This window comes from Melanerpes formicivorus, unplaced genomic scaffold (assembly GCF_026170545.1).
Source record: "Melanerpes formicivorus ecotype bairdi unplaced genomic scaffold, bMelFor1.0.p_v2 SCAF_20, whole genome shotgun sequence".
Classification (NCBI taxonomy): domain Eukaryota; kingdom Metazoa; phylum Chordata; class Aves; order Piciformes; family Picidae; genus Melanerpes; species Melanerpes formicivorus.
This window is the reverse complement of record NW_027142372.1, coordinates 7687816-7702500: the sequence shown is the minus strand read 5'-3', so window position 1 is coordinate 7702500 and position 14685 is coordinate 7687816. Positions and strand designations below refer to the sequence as shown.

The window sequence follows — 14685 nt, the reverse complement described above, 5'->3', positions numbered from 1 at the left end:
CCCAGTAAAGGAAGCAAACTCATCCAGAAGAACTGAGCTTGTTTACTGCACCTGCACATTTTCATTAATTAGGGTCTGCCTTTTTTGTAGACAAGTATAAGGTATGGGAAAGACGTTGAGTTAGGATGTGATGTTCCAAAAAGCAAACTGGGGAAACAGAGCACATTCTTTATAATTATTTGGTGCTGCCTCTTCTGTGGTGTCTTGTGATTCCTTTAAAAACTTTTGGAGCATATTCGTTTTCCTTGTCACTGAGGTTGTGCGAGAACTTTTCTTAAGTACAACAGAATCTAAGTCTAATCTGAGATAGTTTGTTACAGTCACCATATTATCTGATATATTCATGTTAATTTGTCACAGATTTCAAAATATATATATATATTTTAAAAGAAGGTTACATTAGCAGCTGACAAAAAATTTCTCACTTGAGAAACTTCACCCAAGCATATAATATCTGATAGAACCATTGATTGCATTACCTATTTCTGTACTTTCTAGTGACTGAGAAATGCTCTACAAAATGAGGTGTAGTAAATAAAGAAAAAAATCAGCATGCACACAAAACCCATTATTTGTTAATGACTTTTTGGTTTTGTGGTTCCCTGGAACTGGGTGGAAAATTGACTCCATTACAATATGTTTAAAACTTGGCATTGTGCACTTGTAAACCTTGAGAAAGCGCTGGGATGAGCCAAATGTGTTCTTTCCTCAATGAACTCATAGATAAAGCATTATTTACCCTCTATAAAATTATCAAAATGATTAAAGTGTTTAGAAACACTCCCTTTTTATCTCTTTTCCTATGAAGTGTCCATTCTTGTTTTGTCCAGCCTCTATTAAGTTAACCTGAAAAAAGGTTGAGTCCCTTTGTTTCAATGATTTGTGATGTGATGTTGCTGCTCATATTTCACTTAGTGTTGCTTAAATTGCCAATCACAGATCTTGCATTCTATCTGCTGTCAGCTCAGTTTGGATTATCACCTCGGATGCGGGGTTCCCCCTTTTCACTCTGTGGTGATCACTTCCATGTTCCATTTGATAAAAATGCATTTTTTTTCTAATGAGAATGCAAATGAAAGAAAAGCTGTGTGAAATGGCTATAGATGAGTTGCTTGTCAAAAGTGTTTTACTTTAGGGAGAGGAAAAAAAAAAAAGCTGATAGCATGCTCAACAGAGTAATGCACTGCATGTTCTAGATGGACTCCTCTTACAGTTGTGGCACATGGCCAAATATGAAGGCAAGCACATCTTCATTGCTGCTGGTCTCATTCCTTCCGTTTAAACAACTTATGCAGGTTTTGACAGTTGGGTTTTTAAAAGATATTTACGCACACCACATTATTTCTGTGGCATTTTTTTTCAACAGAAAATAGAAATGTTGGATTATGAAATGTTTGGACTTTTTTTCTGGTGGTTTTTTTCTTTTATTTTTTTTTTTTTTAAAGACTGCACACTTTTGTTTTCCTAGAAAAGTATTTTAAAAAGTTGTGTTTGGGGCACTTTGAAATTACTTTAGTGTAAATAGCACTATGAGGAGAGGCTGAGGGAGCTGGGATTTAGCCTGGAGAAGAGGAGGCTCAGGGGCGACCTTATTGCTGTCTACAACTACTTGAAAGGTGGTTGTAGCCAGGAAGGGGTTGGTCTCTTCTCCCAGGCAACCGGCATGAGAGCAAGGGGACACAGTCTCAAGCTGCACCAGGGGAAGTTTAGGCTTGAGGTGAGGAGAAAATTCTTCACTGAGAGAATCATTCACCATTGGAATGTGCTGCCCAGGGAGGTGATGGAGTCACCATCCCTGGAGTTTTCAAGAGGGAATTGGATATGGCACTTGGTGCCATGGTTTAGTCATCAGGTCTGTGGTGATGGGTTGGACTTGATGATCTTTGAGGTCTTTCCAACCTTGGTGATACTGTGATTCTGTGAAAAGCACAATAAAAACAGTCCTTATCTCTTAGATTCTTTTTAAGAAGCCACCTGCGTGCTTTCAGTAGTATGTAGTGTTGAATATGTACAGAGAGGCCATAACTGGAAGATGGAATTATCCCTGGTGAAGAGTACTAGAGATTTGTGCAAAAGTAACATTTAATTGGATTTAAATATGATATGTATTCACTTTGCTGAGTTTGGCTTTTATTGATTCTTTATAGTGGATTAAAAGTTTGGGTTGATAAATCATCTTAGGTAGGACTTTACAATTGCCTCAGGTCTCATTGTTAATAGTCTTACAGCTATTTACCTCCATCAGTAATGAACAGGCTAATGGGTCAGCAAATCTGACTGTATACCGATCTCTCAGGAAGATTTTCATTCAGTCTTCATCTGAAGCAGATTTTCTTGCATGGCTTAAATAATCTAAATGTCTCTGTACGTAGAATAGTTGTCAGATGTGTAACAAGGTAGTCAGGAAATTAGTTGCATGTGAATTAAGCAAAAAAATCCACAATTTGTATATTAATGAAAGTATTATGTGCACTAAAGCATCCCTTAGAACATCCATGTGAAGGAGAAGAAATGTGGCACTGCAATGATAATGATTGGAGAGTGGATTTTCAGCAGTTCATCATCCACAGCTGGAACCACATTTTAAAACAGCAGAGATCCTACCTGTGCTCAAACACTGTTTGTCAAAACACATCCAGATTCCCGGAGGACTTTGGTGTTTTGGGTGCTACGCTTGCCTAGAAATTCAGCTGTAAATGTTACACTAGGAACAGATGGACATCAAGCACTTTAGTAAATGCTGCTTATGCTTTGATGAACGGAAGACATTGACATTTTTATCCCAATTATAGATACTAAGTACCCAAACATTTGACCAGAGAGCTTTTAAAAACCTTGCCTTAAAATATTTTGTGCTCAGGATTGGTTAGCCAATACAGATTTCAATTTTTAATTAAGGCTTATTTTTTATGTGTAGTATTAGCTTGCAGCGCTTTCTCTCTTAAAAAACCCACAAAACCACAAACCAAAAACAAAACCAAAAAACCCCACAACAACCCACAACACGTTATCGTTATAGAATTGACTTATTTGGAAACTTAACATAAGCTTTCAAGCCCACAGAAAATATGGCAAAATGTTTCTGTTTAAAATACATAAAAAAAAGAAAAGTAATTCTCTGCAAAATCGTTGGGGATTTGTTGTGTTGGTTTTTTTCCAGTGCTACTTTAGAAATAATTTTGGATGTTTTAGATAAAAAAACCCTTAATCCCTGATGCTCAGATGGAGCCATACAAAAAACTCGAAGGAATACAGGTGTAGCACTACTCAGTTCTTTTAGCCACGCAGTTCCACATGACCTGATTATTGCTTTGAAACGCCCTGTGTTAGAGAATCACAGAATCACCAAAGTTGGAAGAGACCTCAAAGATCATCAAGTCCCACCCATCACCACAGACCTCATGACTAAACCATGGCACCAAGTGCCACGTCCAATCCCCTCTTGAATACCTCCAGGGATGGTGACTCCATCACCTCCCTGGGCAGCCCATTCCAATGACTAACAACTCTCTCAGTGAAGAACTTTCTCCTCACCTCAAGCCTAAACTTCCCCTGGTGCAGCTTGAGACTGTGTCCTCTTGTTCTGTTGAATAGCAGCAGGAAAAAAAAACCCAACATATCAGTGCCAATTTGTGAAATAGCTTTGGTCTGGCATAGAGACACAGTGTCTGCTGACCTCAACAGACATTCTGCACAGGGCAGGTACTTTGAGTGTTATAATTTAATCTCTGAATGACTGTTGGGGTAGTTTTGTTGAACATAATACCTAAAAAAATTAATTTTTAGAAGTGTTTGTCCAGTCTGTCTTGAATTTAGTGAGAAAATGAGTGGGTTTCTTTCAGCACAGTACTGTTCTCTGTGCTTTACATAGATTGCATGGCTCTAGTTAAATCCACCCAAGGGTTATGCCTTATGCTGTTATTAAATAGAAGAGTGTTAAAATTGATTTAGCAGGCTTTAGAAACAGTTACTCTGGAGAGGCTGTGTGACCAGGAGCTACCTGCTTCTGCAGAAACCAAATATGAATCCAATCTTCTCCCCTCAAGTTCCAGAATGATTAAAAAAAATCATATCTGTGTTATGTGTATTTCAGGTGGAGAGTGAGACTTCCAGGAAATCAGCTGAAGATTCACAAGGGGGAAAGAACATTAAGCTAAACACAAATGAAAAGAAAAAAAAATCAACAAAACAAACCCTGTGTCATGCTGGATGTTACAGGCAAGTGGTGTGAAAAGTTGAGAGGGTCTTTTGCAGTACATTAAGTCTGAACTCAAATCTTTTGCTGTATGAACAGCTCATAATGCTTTAAATACCTCTCATGGTGCATCAATGTATACTGCTCACTGCCCAGCCTGTTGGTTTGTTACTACAGGCAGACAAAAAATAATCAAGGTAAAGGAACAGAGCTATTGTAATATATGTGTTTCTTTACAGGACACCAGCTGGATTTGGAGGAAGGACAGGAAGGAATAGGCAGGCATATTCTGGGTCAAGCTCTAATTGCTGATCCTGATACGAAACTATCTTGTCAGGCTGGAGTAGTTGGGTGACTTGCTATATGACTTGATATAAGCAAGGGAACTGCCTTGCCAAGAACAAGGGGGAATGCAGGGGTATACTAGCTCGAGCCTGAGGATATTTAGCTTAGCTCAGGGCTTGATATAAAGCTCATTCTAATGTGTGAAAAGGTTCTCCAGTGGTGCTGAGGGTATGTCGGGAAAACAATCCTTACCTTTCTCTTGCTTACTTCTCCCCACCAGTTATCCAAAGGCTTCTGTTACAATTGTTTGTTGGGTTTTTTTTCTTGACTTACAAATTATTCTGTCCAAAGGTGTTAGAAATATTCTGCATCTCATGGCTGACTTGGAGATTGTTCATCTTTGTGTCATGCATTGATGAGCAAGCTATGTATGAACCATCAAGACAAAAATATTATTAAATAATCCTGTAGTTCCATAGTTATTATGTAAGAGCCTAGACTACAAATGAAAAAGAAATCTTCATTTTTACTTTAAGAGAAAAAGGAGATATTATTTTATAGTTAAAATGATTATAGCTAAGAGTAGAAGAAAAACACCAAACATTTTGAGACTTGATAATATGCGAATCAGCAATACTTGGAGAAGTGTCTGCAAGATGATTTGAGTTTCAAGAATGTAAATGTACTTCATTGCTCTGATTTAGTCACCCTTGGTCATTCAGGATGTAAGTGGGAACTGATCTCATTTAGGAAATCATTGAGAGGAGATGAGTCTGAGGACTTGATTCTATCTTATCTCAACACACCACAGTTAATAAAGGAAGGCAATTATTACATTTTCTGGGATGTACCCTCATCTGAGGCATTGTTAATAAATATTAAAGGTCTAGCTCTTCAAAGATGTTTAAGCACCTAGCTCCCATTGATTTCAATAAAATGAGGCATGTAAGTGCCTTTAAAAATCTGACCTTAAGTGTGTTCAGGAAAAAGTGAAGTGACAGACATAAGCAGGTTTTAAAAGAATAACAAGGGACTGTAGGCATAGGATTCTGGCGTGCTCTTGGTTATTGCATTCTCTACGTATGGATTGTCTGTGCATTATAAACCAAAGTACAAATGATCCCCACCTATACCACATAAGGCACCAAACTGATATCACACCTCTAGTCATCTCTCAGAAATCTTTTACAAAGCATGCTGTATGGATTGAGATAAAAAGTGAGAAACCAACAAACCAAACAATATCCCCTCTGCTCCCTTCAGCCTTTCTGACATAGCTTAGGAGTTCAGGCTCAGACTCTTCTCCCAGCGCCAGGCTTGCCCCTCCTTCTTCCTTCCCCAGTGTACTTTTTGAGCTGGAGGGTCTTGTTCACCCTGCTCTGTGTGACAAGTAAGCAGTTGGTTATAGCCCTAATTACAGATGCTTTTCATGCTGAAATGTATTCTTTCAGTTAGAGGAAAATACCTTGCTCTCAAGATTAGCCTTATCAAGAAGTAACAGTACATATGACACAGTCCCAATGTGATAAATAGATAGACAGACAGTGGCATACAAATGTTAAATTTTTTTCCCCCCTCTTCTTCAGGAAGAATCCTGCACTAGAAAATATCATGTTGATTTGTCACTATCTTGTCAGGTTTGTTGCATTTTAATACAAAATAGAAACTGAGAGGAAAGGCAGTTGCCTTGCTGTTTATGTTTGTTTCATGGGTAAGCTGACTATGCTGCTTACCTACTTCTCGATAAATAATGCTCAGCTGCTTCTCTTTGGGATAAAGTAAATGAAAACAAACCCTCCAAAGATAACAATAATTCCCCAAGAAGAGGTTTTCAAATTTAAAAGCTAAACTAAAATTTAAAATGATTTTCCTAGATTTCCAACCTAGATTCCCTGGCTTACTATCAGTGCATTTGTCCTTTTAAAGGAACCAATATGTTTGTATAACTGATGTGAAACAAGCTTGACTCCAAAAAGATTTAACTTAATATCTGGCTAAGCATTCAGAGGGTAGTCCATCTGTAGAATGTACATTAAGGACCCTGGCTGGAGCGCAGCTAGTCATGTATGATATCAGGCACACAAATGTGACGTGATGCCCATATACTCTTGAGCATAATTCAAAGTGCCATGAAGCTCTATGGGTAGGGAAGCTATAAACACAGTTGTCACAAATGAGAAAAACTACAGGGTTATGTTCAGACTGAAGAAGCATTAGAACCAGCTATCACATCTTAATGAAATTGTTAATTGGTAGATCATGGAATTCATAGCTAAAGATAATTTCTATCCCAACAACCTTGTAGCACGTTTTTCCTTAACTATTTCTTTACCAAAATCTAAGACAGATTCAGAAGTAGTTCAGACAGCTGTTCATAAATATACAAATACAATAAAAATGACTTTTTTTTTTCCACAGCAGATTTTTCCAATCTTTTTTTACCCCCTTTTTAAAATAGACCAGCACAGAACATGTGATTATCTACTGCTTATAGGAATAAGCACACATTTAATCTACATAATCATCAGTCTTTCTTTATGTAAAAATGATTAGTAAATGGGGTTTTTACGCAACTGTTTAGATTAGGCATTGGCATCATAGATTAACTTATTTCTAAAACACTTGATTTTATCACTCTGCCTAATGATTTGTCTCATGATTTATTGGCTAATATGATGAATCATGTTAGATTTATTGTTTATCCTATAAATAGTGCAACAAATCATTAAACAGTGATAAACCCCAGCAGTTTCACAAGTCTACCTATGTTGTCTTCATGTACATCATGCTTGTGTTGTACAATAATTTGATGGCTCTGTTTTCAGTTTTATGCTATCAGGTGAGTAGGAATCTCTGTTTAAATTAAATGGTTTTACAAAATAACAGTCAAGTCATAATCTTATACTCCAGCTATATTTATTTTATACAGAAAAATAAAGCCTAATATCTGATGCATGGTAAATCTGTAAATTTATTCACAATAATAAATGTAACATTCTTTCTTGGAAACAACTTAAATATAATGGCAGCTTTTTATACTTTGACGTGTCAGCTATGTTTGTCTTGCTATGGTTTCATGCTGGTGTTGATAGAAAGGTTGCTTCTATCCCAGTAATTCTAAAGATGTGAGCCCACATCATTTAGTAGCTTAACTGACAGGCTAGTGTGGGATATTGGTGAACTGAATATATTAAATTTGGCATTCAGATAATGGGAGTGGTCATTTTTTTTCTTGAGACATAATAGTTTCTCTTGTTGCAGACACCGCTAAGTCTGCCTGTATACATTCAGGACGAAAGGACAGAAAATAGAAGTAATATTCTTGAAAATTCCCTGAGGTCTTCAGTGGGTTAGGACAGACACAGTCATGATGATATTATATTCTGCCACAGTAGATTTGCAGTATTGTCAATTGAATTATTTGGACTGTAATGGTCAACCTTTATTACTAACTGGGATGTTTACCTTCTTTTGATCTCAGGGTATTGCCACACCCTGTTGTAACTCACCTGTTGCAGAAATGCTTATTGTGCATTCTTTAGATCCATTGTTTCATTCACAGTACCCTCAGCAATACTTGTTAAGGGTAGACATGATCAGGATAACTGATCAGCATTTTCAAAATACAGTATATTCTGGAAACATCATTTTTTCATTGTTCTGAGCTGGTGAAGTATATCTGTGCTATGCCCTCACAAGATTAGCAGATTTGTACAGTATGGGTGGCATGTGTGATGTCTGCGTGGAGCTCTGAATAAGCACAGGGCTCTGTGTAACACAGGAGGTGGCAGAATAAAACAGCACCTGGCAGCAGAGTGCTGCTACTGGTTGTCCCTGATACTCCTATTACCCTGGGTAAAAAGTTTTGATGGGAATGGGACATAGGCCAATGCCATATCCTACCTGGGCAGATGCATGGTGCCTGAGGATGAAGTTTGGCACCTTTCCTATGGATTTTGACTTTTTTTGGCACATCATGAGAACTCTGTTTGTTTGAGAGGACACAAAATAGCATGAGTAAGAACACCAAAGAGTATACCCCTGACAAGTTTTTAACAAGTCCAGATCTCCTTTGGCCATCATTATGTTAACAGTGTTGCTAACTCAGTTCACTCATTTTGCAGAATAGTAAATTATAAGCAGTTGTTATTGCTTCTTTGTACCTTTGCCATAGGTGAAGCCTGGGCACATGGGCTTGCCTTTTGTGTCAGATGCTTGTTTGGCTACTTGTTCCAGTCTTTTAAAGAGCCTGAACACAAATCTGCAGAACTCTGAAAATCATCTCCAGAAAGCTTCATGGCAAGCAGAAGTTCTGGTCCTTGTCATAGCGATTATGGAGATGTGGGAAGTAGGTACCCATGTATGGCACATCCTAGCAGACTAAATGTGTCTTGTTTGCTAACTAACTGAATATGTCCCTTCAGCACCCTACTAGTAATTTCTCCTCTAGTGTTCTTAAAGGGAAACAGACACAGTGAATAAGATGTACTATGAAAAATAAGATATTCTTTCTGTGTTTTTTGATGCCTGTTTTATTTATAGAACAGTACTGAGCACAGCTCAACAGCTAACTAGTCTTGGGCAAGTGATGAAGTTTAAAAATGTGTGGCAATATTACCTGAATCCTTTCTGTATTACTCCAACCTAGCTGTCTCTGGCCTCTTTGTAACCTATTGGCAATGCACATTACAGAAAGGAGAAGGGGCAACAAGTGTGAGACTTTGAAGACTAAAAATAAATAAATAAATGAACAAAATAAAAATTCTAGGGCTACTCTTAATGGAAAACTGACAAAGTCTGCAAGAATGAAGTCGAGTGAAAGGTAGATGGTAGATGAGATGGCTAGTTAGGAATGTGGGTTTTGGTGCATCTCATTATTAAATCCAGAAAGAGAGTCCTAATGCCCGAATTCACCAAAGAAAATGTGCTTTCTGGGCCATGTTTTACTCCCTTGTGTCCTTTGATGCAGTGTTCCTCCTTGGAGAAATGCACCTTATTTTGCATTAGCAGGGAAAGTAAAGTTGTGGGTCTTTTGAGTCTCCAATGTAATCCCAGGCAGTGCTAGTGCTAATTTTCCTCTAGACATGCCTTTTATTCCTCAATGTATTTCCAGAGAATTCTTCTTGTTTTCCTTAGAGGAATCTTGAGAAAATTTCTTGGAATTGCTCTAGATCTGGAGGTAGAACTATGGAAGGGGAGAAAACCAGAAAGAAAATTCTGGCTTAAAGGAAGGGGTTTGAAAGGAATTAAAATTATCATTTAACACAGAAGGAGGAAGTAGTTCATTGTAGCGGACCAAAAAGCTAAAGGACCCTACTTTATACATGGTGACATAGGCTTATCTCAAACCAGGGTAAAGATTATGGCATTAAAGCTTTAAAACCTAGGAAATTCGTGTTCCTAGAGTGGCTACCTAAATCTAAAGCATGCTTAATTTCTCTATGTAAGTAAATCTATTCAGAAAATTATAATTGTATTGCTTTGTGGTGTTTTCCATCAACTCTTTTCATTTGGTTTTGATTGATAACTATAGCACTTGCATTAGAACTTTTTGAAAACTAGTTAAGGTAAGAATTTTCTCACTCCCTCTGGGTAGTACAAAGTTTTCAAACTTGCAAGCATGTGTTATTCTTGTATAAAATATAACTTACAAATATTTTTGTGTTAGAATTACATTTCCCTTTATCTTTCATACCATTTGTCCATGTTTCATGCCCTACTTTCAGACTCTGCAATGTGACTGACTGATACAGTAAGTGCAGTTAATTTAATTCTGATTTTTGGGACTGGATTTGTCAATCAATACTGTTCACTGGAGTAATTCAGCAACTGTCTCTAATTTCTTAGTTTCTTTCTTTCTCTTTTACTTAATTTCAAAGTGAAAGTTCTTTAACAGCTACCTGTCAGCTTGAAGTTTGATGTTCATAAATTGAAGGATGAGTGCCTTTTGTTTGCATCCTACACAAATACAGCTTGAGTTTGGCAACAGTGATTGTCTGTAGACTGCTGTTAAGTCTTTCTCTTACCCATATTAAACAGGGAGCCAAGATACCAAAAAACAGAACAAGTTGCAGCCTCAAGAAGTAAAAGCACAGAGGGAGTTCAAGTAACCAGTCCAATTAGATTCTGAGGACAGGACTGGATTATAGAAACTTATTACATAAGCCAGATGTCAATATAGGTGTGCTGATTTTGGTTGAAATAGAGTTAATTTTCTTCACAGTAGCTAGTATGGTGCTATGTTTTGGATTTGTGCAGTGTTGACAATTCAGGATGTTTTTGTTACTGCTGAGCAGTGCTTAGACAGAGCCAAGGACTTCTCTTCACACCACCCCACCAGTGAACAGACTGGGGGTGCACAAGAAGCTGGGAGGGGACACAGGTGGGACAGCTGACCCCAACTGACCAAAGGGATATTCCATACCACATGACGTCATGCTCAGCATATAAAGCCGAGGGAAGGAGGAAGAAAGGGGGGACATTCAGAAATATGGCGTTCATCTTCCCAAGTAACTGTTACATGTGACAGAGCTCTGCTTTCCCGGAGGTGGCTGAACATCTGCCTGCTGATGGGAAGTGGTGAATTAATTCCTTGGTTTGTTTTGCTTATGCGTAAGACTTTTGCTTTACTGTTTTTATCTCTACCCACAAATTGTCTCAATTTTACCCTCCTAATTCTCTCCCCCTTCCCACAGGGTGGGAGTGAGAAAGTACCTGTGTGGGGCTTAATTGCCAGCTGAGGTTAAACCTCAATAGTAGGCCATTGTTCTCCCTTATTCACAGGAGATACTCCTAGTATCAATAAGAGATTTACAGAAAGATGTAAAATGTCATCATCAAGTAGAAACTAATGTTTTAGTTAGCACCATTATTATTTCATATACAGCATTACCTGATGGGAAAAAACCATTAACTTTAAAACCTCAGTTGTGTACTCTCTGTTTCAGCTTGTTTGTTGTCTTTTCAACTTCTCTACCAGCTTTTAACATCAATCAACAAATGCATCCTTTTCCACATGAATAATGATCCCCCACTGACTGGCATGTCTGTCTGGAGAACAAGAAATATAGCACAGCTCATCCTGTGCCACCTCTACTATCTAGGGCACAGATCTCAGATGTTCAGGGGAAATATCTACAACAGGTAATCAAAATGATACTACAATTAACCCAAATTTTCCTTTTTCTTTTACTTATAGGTAATGCTATTAGTTATGTCCTAGTACAGGCACTCAAGTTTTCTAATATCCAGCTACTAAATGCTGAGGCCCTTCCAGACCCCAGCCTCCCCTAGCTGGGTGTGCAGGAGGTCTCTGTGTTGGGTCTGCAATCCAGAAAGATTATTTTATTTTATTTTATTTTATTTTATTTTATTTTATTTTATTTTATTTTATTTTATTTTATTTTATTTTATTTTATTTTATTTTATTTTATTTTATTTTATTTTATGTACAGCCAAAATCAGGGACTTGCCATCTCAGTGAAGATAATAAGAACTGACTGGCCTAAATTGGACTCGTATTCTTAGTGCTTTTCTGGCAACGTTGTTGCTGTCTCTCAGAAACAGCCCACATTCCATTCCTTGCTACTCAACAACAATGTCAGAGTGGATGTGTCCCAAATGCAGCAACTTCCCAAGCATCTACAGGGATGCAATGATGAACACTACTGATAACATCAGCTGCCTGGAAATCGTCTCTCCCCAGCAATTCCCCTGTCCTGATCCTGTGGTAGGTGGCTGGATGCATCCCTGTTTCTTCTGGCAGATGGAAGCTTTTGCTTATGTGCAAACCCTGCTCCTTGTGCAGCATGGTTGAAAGCATTCCTTGAAAATAAAACAAGCCTGTTTTCCTCCATCAGGCTGGAAAATACCATTGCAACATAGGATCACTGAGGTTTCCTGAAGCACCATTTTCCAGTAGCTCAAATCTCTAGAAGTCCTTGTTTGTACACTGTAACTTTCTGTTTGCCGCTGGCACAACAGCCATAGTTTTAGTTCTCCATCTTCTAAAAACCTTCCCAACACAGCTCCTTCCCTGCCTCAGGTTCTAGTAAAGGTTTTGTTGTCTATAAAGGTAAGCCTGAAAGAACTCTGTGAAGTTTTCTTTAGATTGTAAAACATTTTAGCCCTCTAGCTGGTCACAAGAGAACTTGCAGTCAAGGATGAAACCTGCCCAGTGCCATCATTCCTCCAAGCAATACCCAGAGTGGTACTCTTATTATGTTCATGTTTGGTCTGAGCCCTTTTAATTTTTTTTTCTTTCCCCTCTGTGAAAAAAAAATCCAAAGTGGGTTCTAGCTTTAAGGATGACACACATTTAATGGGGCTTATGCTATACTATTCTTGCTTAACTTTGAGCTTTTGATTTAGCATTCTAGTTTAGCAGTGGTATTCCACAGGGGATATTGTTGGTTTCCAAATCTTTTGTCAGAGTAATTGAGCATAACATCTTTGCAGGTCTGTATTTCAAAAGATGCATTATCTTTTCCTGTCCATTTGTTCTAGCCAAGCTATTCAAAACTTTTAGCTTTGTAGATCCTTTGAAATAATTTGAGTTTTAGGGCTGGTAATTTATGTTTCTGCTGAATTTGCGACTCTGCATGTGATGATTAATACATTTCTCTCCATAAATAAGAAAAGGTGGAATTGGTAACAAAACAGAAGAATTTTATTAAATTCTGTATTTTGCAAGAGACTTCCATCCTCTTAATTCTTTATAAATTAAACATCACCCATGTCTGGCTGGTGAAGAATGTGTGTCACATATAAGATATCTCCCTTAAATATTTTCTTGAAAGTAATCTATATGATTTACAACATATTGCAATTAACATTGACCTTTTGTCTACTTCAAAAGAATGTGAGAAACAGTTTTTCTGACATCAAAGAGATTTTCTAAATTTACAAAAATATTCCTGATGAAAGTTGCTCTGACTGGGAAAAATATGTCACCTTCATTTAAAAGTTATGGCATACTTGATAGATTGTCTGCCTCTTTCCTAACCTTAATTCATGCACAACAGTGTATTTAAAGAGACATTTGCAAGTAATCATCTTTTAGAAAACACAGAACCCCAGAAGTCAAAACTAAGAATCCTGTATTTATCTTTTAAGATCAGCTGACAATATACTCAAGATTTGTAGGCTGCCATTCGCTCTCCCATTTGTTTCCAGCTACTTAATTGCCAGCCTGCTGCTGCACTTGAGGTTTCAGTAAATGTAATATTATTTTTTTTTAATTGGAAAAAAAAAAATTTAAATAGAGAAGAAAGCTCAGTTTTTCCACAAATCTTTATATCCAACTTTATTTTACAGATTATATCAATATATTATTAGACCTATGGACTGTTTGTCAAATATTTGCTATAAATATAGCTCCCAATATTCATTATACTTGTTGCATGTGGTATGACGTTGGATTGCTCCTGATTGCTCCCCAGAAGAATCTGTCAAGGTTTTGAGATGAACATGTAAAATCTTATGATAGAGGATTATTCCTTAAAAAAACCCCTTTTCTTTTACTTTTTCTTTTATCCCAATGCTTACCTATGAAAATGTTAGTGGGAAGCAGATAAATGGTCTGTGAATAGGATCAAATTGCTTAACGCAATGAGACAGAGTCTGGCTCCTCTTTATTTTCTCTTTTTTCTTCACTGATTTGGTCCCCTCCTAAGGATTGGGAAGGATGCAGTGGCCACAGCATCCTGCCAATATGTGACAAGTTCAAGCGACGTCCCTCAGGGCGCTTGGCTGGAGCAGGCTTATTTTGTAGAAGCCCTGACTTTGATGGCAAAGTATTAACTGTTCAGTTGAGGGAGGGGAGGAGAGATCAGAGCACGAGTTAGGCCAGCTGCCAGCCACACTAAAATTATTTCTGTAACCACTCCAATATGTGTACCAGAATTTAGGAACTCCGATATATTCAGACAGAACAGTTTTACACAAAGGGTAGTTGAAATATGGTCTGGAACAAACTGCCGGAGTCAGCAGTAGAAGCAAATAGTGTAAATCAGTTCAAGGAGCAGGTTGTGAAGAGGCAGGAGGAAAAGCATAGAGCTACTAGCTAGAAGTTCAAGTTTCAGATGATGAAATGCAGACTGATTTGTATTTCCTGAGGTTATGAGGGCAGGTCTTCATGGACTGTATCATCCTCTTTGGGTTGTTAAATGTTCATATATACTTTTGTGCTGCATTTCATTCTCTTT

At 37.7% G+C, this 14685-nt stretch overlaps 1 long non-coding RNA gene across 1 annotated transcript in view; it reads left to right on the top strand.

Moving 5' to 3' along the window:
• Positions 1–8739, top strand: part of LOC137447413 (uncharacterized) — a 16116-nt gene extending 7377 nt beyond the window's left edge. The window contains exons 3-4 of the long non-coding RNA XR_010988864.1: positions 4094–4218; positions 8655–8739. This is a non-coding gene — a long non-coding RNA (uncharacterized lncRNA). The remainder of the gene's footprint in view (positions 1–4093; positions 4219–8654) is intronic.
• Positions 8740–14685: the final 5946 nt, after the last annotated feature.